General features: G+C 38.1%; 1 protein-coding gene across 12 annotated transcripts in view; it reads right to left on the reverse strand.

Moving 5' to 3' along the window:
- The window catches only part of setd5 (SET domain containing 5), a 75,254-nt gene extending 69,664 nt beyond the window's left edge, over positions 1–5,590 (reverse strand). For all 12 annotated transcript variants that reach the window (XM_077572569.1, XM_077572568.1, XM_077572567.1 and 9 more), the window contains exon 1: positions 5,196–5,590. The gene's annotated coding sequence lies outside the window, so the exon portion shown is untranslated. The remainder of the gene's footprint in view (positions 1–5,195) is intronic.
- Positions 5,591–6,000: the final 410 nt, after the last annotated feature.

The following is a 6,000-nucleotide window of genomic DNA, read 5'->3' on the forward strand; positions in this document are numbered from 1 at the left end:
GAAATCAGTGGAAAAATACTTCATTAGTTGTTGTTTCCATCCACCCATTTTTATTCGAATTTTCAAGAAATGTGAAAATAAAACTGAATGGAAATGCCCAAAATTCGCAAAAAATTTATTTATGCTTAGAAGGGATGGATTTTGAAGTGTACTGAATAAAGAAAACTGCAAATTTTGGCTATGGAAACAGGTTTTGCGAATAACCACTGGCAAGACCGGATACACGTCGTACGTTTTGACCTGATATTACGTCACATGTAAGTCATTGCTTTGCAAGTTACAAGTGAGTCTCAAGTCTTTGCCCTCAAGTCCCGAGTCAAGTCCCGAGTCAAGACTGACAAGTCTCAAGCAATTCACAAGTCCTACACTGAGTTTCAAGTCATTTCGAGTCATTTTAACAACATCATAGATGTTATTATTTGGAGTGAGCATCCGAGTAGGAGTCAGGGACTCAGAGAGTGAACCCAGAATGGTGAAACAGAATTCTGTGTTTGCAATGTGTTACCAGTGAGTTGACAGTCTCATTAACGATGCAGATAGCAACAATAATTAGATAATAAACAACTGACATTAATTAGCTTACTTACCGTTCTTTGTGCAACTTCAGATGTTGAACGAAGTTTGAAGTTGTTGCCTCTCCATCAGTGATCTAATATTGGACATACTGCAATTCATTTTTTGTTGATCACTTCATAGTTTTTGTACCCAAATAACTTGTGGTGCAACTGATCACAAAAGTCACGGACCGGATTGTTTTTTAAAACAACAACAAAAATGAAATCGGATAAATAGAACTTTGTATTATTTTATTATATAAACTGCTTTTGCCCATTACATTAAAAAAAAAATTATATATATATATATATATATATATATATATATATATATATATATATATATATATATATATACACACATTCAAAAGGTCTAATATGGCCGTTAGGATTTAGGAAGACAACTTTAAGTGCAATATAAGGCAAGATACATAATTATTTTATACATGGTCCATGTATAAAATAACAAGTTGACGGTATCCTGCCTTATGTTATATTGTACTTGTAATGCACTTGAAGTTGCGTTCCGAAAATCCAAATGGCCATATTGGACATTTTGAATGTTTTTTGTTTTGTTTTGAAGCTAGTGCTTTATAAAATAACTATTAATGAAGGCAAAGTTCTATTTCTTTATTTTTAATAATGAAAAATAAATCTAAGTGCAATTTAAGGCACATTCCCGTCGTTTAAACAGGGAAAGTGGATTGCAAAGTAGTATAGGTCCTCAATACGAAAAGCAAGCGAGTCAAGCAACAGCTGTCAAACTACTGTTGCTAGCCAGGCACTCGATGCTAACGCTAACAGTTAGCTACTAGCCACGAACGCCGGAGACTTGTACCGTATCGTGCAATGACGGTGTAATTTACTTTCAGTTTCTTCGTCCTAAATTCGTTATTTAATATCTTTTCGGGATGGCATTATGATAATGGTGGTAGAAAATATGTAATTTCAATAAAAACGTTGATAATGCAAGCCAAAATGTCAAAGGGAAGTAGTCAAGCTGGCGTTCACGCCACCATGCAGGTAGACTTCAAAGTAAAATCCACCAAGGCAGTTGCATTGGTGTCAATGTATTATTTGGTCAGCTTTATTTTGAAGCTTGCTTTAGCATAGGTGGGGTGTGTTTGCGCCTTTCCTGACTTGTCTGAATGACGGCGCTGTCAGCCCAGCTTGCACACACCGAGAGGAACTTACTCGTTAACATACATTTTAATATTTTTGTTTTAGTAGAAAAAGCAAGTCTTTTCAAGTCAAGGGGCTCAAGTCAGAGTGAAGTCACAAGTCATTGTTGGTCAAATCTTTTTGGAATTAATTAAAGAAGCGAGTATTAATGCTATTTTTGATGGAAAATAGCAAAGAAACGCTACGGTTTATCAAGAATTCTTTTAAATTCTTTAAAGTCTTCTTTTAAATTACTGGTGGATCACATCTCTATGGTGTATACCTTCCTCTCACAATATTCGCAAAAGAAGAACAGATGGAAACAGGCATAAGTCGCATGCCTGTTTTGCACATTTTCATAAAAATTCGAAACAATTGGATGGAAACCTGACTACTGATAATTCTCCTAAATCCTGCAGGTTTTAGAGGTTTTTCACTTCCAACACAATCTGATTCCAATCAACAGGATCGTTATCAGGCTTATGCATAGCTTGCTGATGAGCCTATCATGTATCAGCTGTGTTGGAGAAAGGCAACATGCAAAACCTGCAGGACTCCGACCCACGATCCCCACCTCTGATGTAGTACATGAACAAAAACATGAATTCTTCATTTGCTATTACCAGGATTCACCACTGCACAGCCACAGAGCCATTTAGGAAAGCAATTGTGTTTTACAGGGATGTGATTTGACCAAAGTGAAATTATCTGAAAATTTAGCCGGGGGTCTGGGGGCCGCTGGCACCCAGCTAGGTCCAGGGCTGTGCCCTGGTGGGGGGACAAGAGGGGCGTAGCTCATGGGTTTTCCGTGTTTTTAAGTACTTTCATTGCTCTCACATGACAAAGAAATAGACAAAACAACAGCATAAATTTTCAATGTATATTGAACTATCCCATGGCAGTTTTAGTCAACTCAAAATCAGTCACATTCAAAAACATTGGACTGCCTTTGCTTTTAAAAACTATCACTGAGAATATCATCATATCTAACTAATGTGGTTACTAAGTTAACACATAAATAATGTTGAAGAGTTCAAATTTCATGAACAAATAATTGTATCATGACCAAATGAAAAGTAACTCATATTAGAACATACCACAAATGTCTTTGTTATAGCAGATGTTATCTGTCGAAGTCATGTGCATACACAATGAACTACTAAATCACTGGCCATGCAGAAACACGAAATTCATTCAAAGTTCTGAAATTTATATTTTCTGTCACATTCTAAATGAATTATAACATCACTTAATATCACAAATATTGTTTTCTATTTTCTACACATTAAAACATTAAACATATTTACAGGAATATACAAGTGTTCATTCTTGAGCTCAATCCATTCACATGACACAAACACTACTTCCTCCTAGACTTCATTGCTTTAGAATGGGTCTTTCTAGCCTGCTTCTGTGCAGCTTTGATGGTTCTTCTTGAGGCAGCCTTGCTCATTTGGGTGTCCTGTTTCACAGCAAGTTCTGTTCATTTTGCAGTACTTGACTGGAGTTCTTTCACGTGTTTTTTGCTCTTTGCGTGACTTTCAAGAGCTTTGAAACCTCTCCCACCATAGTCAATGCTATCATGGCACCAAATGCAAAGCGCTTTCCCAGCACGATCGATCTTCCGAATAAAGTCACTGAACAAATTCGTCACAGTCTTCTTTCCAACATTTGTAGATATATCCTTCTCTAACCAGTCCCATCGAAACTTGTTTTTTTACGATCTTGTCAATTTCCTTAACTCGCGGAGCTTGCGTTCGATCACGGACATCTTTCATTAAACACCTGGCAAAAACGTGTGAGAAATGAACAATGGCATACTCCTATGCCTTTATAACAAGCGCGTTTATTGGTCAACACGGAGACTTCAGCCAATCGCATGATCCGTTTCATTTCAGTTACGGAAACACTAAAATGGAATGCTGTAGAGACGAAATAGGATTTTTTACCACTTAAAAAATCGGAAATTTTAAATTTTTATTTTTGGAGATAAAAAAAGCGGAATTCCGCGAATTAGCGGAAAAATCTCATCCCTGGTTTTAATATAAAACCGCTGACAATTAAGTTGAACTGGGGCAATTGCATTTTCTTCCCCATACATATTAGGACATTTTGTACTGTAAATAGTATACAGCACGTTCCAATTCTATCACAGGAAATAAATCATCTGAACACTTCTTTGATGAAAACATGATTCTAATGATAGCAAGACAATAATTGTCCATCAGATTTTACCTTGGCAAAGCCTGATTATAAACTTTTAAATTCTGCGGCGTTGCTTGCACTTGGGTATTAAAACAAAACGGTGTCTAAAACAGGAAACAAGAGCCCCCCTGTAAAATACCACCCAGTTCTCTTAACCGCCACCAAGGCTGGGGGTTGGTAGGTGGGGGAGAACAGCAAGTCACAAACCAAGCGGATCAGTTCAGTAGACTGCCCACACGCGGGGGGTGCAAATACAGGACGGAAAAGAAAAACAACAACCGAGCTTTGAGTCGGATTCACACGCCTGACCAAAGTTAGGAATGTTGCCAAAGACGTATTATCAAAATACAGAAAACGTACAAAAAATATGTGTCGTAAAATCACAACAATAATAGCTTTTAATCACCCAAAAGGTTAGCTAGAATCACAATGTCAATGCAATAACATGAGCTAGCATCAACTACAACAGCAGCTAGTTAGTTGCTTTAGCTAACACGAGCAACATACATGCTAACTGCATCGAGGATGTGGAAGAGAAAACTGGACTGGGCCCTCGTCGCTTTGCTGCCATAATGATTAATCTAAATGTTTAGGATCTAAAAAATTCTACGATACTGAATCTGAGGTTTATGTACAAATAGACAACGTAACATTGGCACATTATAGCTTAAATCTAATGTTTTTTTTTATTATCTTAATATTTACCACAACGAATGACATACGTTTAATTTGGGATAAATTACCCTTGGGGACAATTACAATTTCTTAAATTAATTAACTAAGCGTAGTGGACTCATGCTTGCTGGACCAAAGCTTCCAATTAAAATGTAATATTTTTAATATATATATATATATATATATATATATATATATATATATATATGTGTGTGTGTGTGTGTGTGTGTGTGTGTTGGAAAACATGCTAGTAGAACGTACTGTGTCTTAACAAGATCGCTATTTAAAAAAAACAACAACAACAACACGAGGAGCTCATAACGAAGCCATTAAGTCGAGTCACAAACCAGTAGAAGCCCTATTTGATAGACTAAGGTTTGAGGGACATTCAGGTCACCCGCGCAATCATAATATAGTGAAATCAGTGGACGCTAAACAACTACTTCTGATGAACTTAAGTGGATGCTAAATAGTTAGCTCGCTATGTTACTTAGCTTTTTAGCTGTTTCAAGAAGACTGGTTATCGTGATAACATGTCTGCTGTACTATCACTCCCGCACGATTGATTATAACGTTATGAGCATAGTATCATTTACTCACCTAAAGATGCATAGTAAACTTGCACAAAGGAGGCAAATTTATAAAATTCCTTGGAATAGCCCAACATCAAATCCAATCAAACCAATAGGCCTGTCCGTCGGCCGCGGTGTCTCCTGTATCCTTTCCCTTCAGAATTAGCTCGCTCTGCGGTGGTGGGAAACAAACTTCTCTGCGTCTTCCACAAATAAAGGGAAAGTTAAATCTCCTGTTCTTTCCAAGTGCACTGCTTCCATTGGGTGTCTCCGGTATATTCCATGCGAATTAATCTATTTATTTAAAAGTACCGTGTATTTGCAAATGCTATATTTTTTATTGGGGGTACTGCTGTATATGTAACTGGGCTCTGATTCTTCCTTGGATCTTTGCATTCGCGAGGCGCCCATCCCCCCCCCCCCCTCGCCGGCATCGACCGCGGGTCCAAGACAGCGAAACTGACACACAGCCACGCCATGGGGTTTCCCTGGCGACCATGCAGGGGCTCTCGATTGGGTGGTGCTTACTACGATATCTGACTCCGTGTCGTGATTGGGTACTTGTGTGTCAGTCGCTGGGAATGCTGCCTAACGTTTCATTAATTGGCTGCAAGTGTCAAGCGTCGGCAGTTTTTTTCACCAAGCAAGCCACAAGGGGCGTTATTTGCTTTGAGGAGTGGTGCGAAAAAAAAACAGATCGCTCAGTCAGTCAGTGTATGTGTGCGAATCGAAGAAGTCACAGGACAATGAAGGTCGTGTAGGGATACGAAAGACAATTCGATAACTGACGGAGGATCTGACCCTTGAAAGTCTCGGAAACCTTATGATGAAAT

Source organism: Vanacampus margaritifer, chromosome 8 (assembly GCF_051991255.1).
Source record: "Vanacampus margaritifer isolate UIUO_Vmar chromosome 8, RoL_Vmar_1.0, whole genome shotgun sequence".
Taxonomy (NCBI): Eukaryota; Metazoa; Chordata; class Actinopteri; order Syngnathiformes; family Syngnathidae; genus Vanacampus; species Vanacampus margaritifer.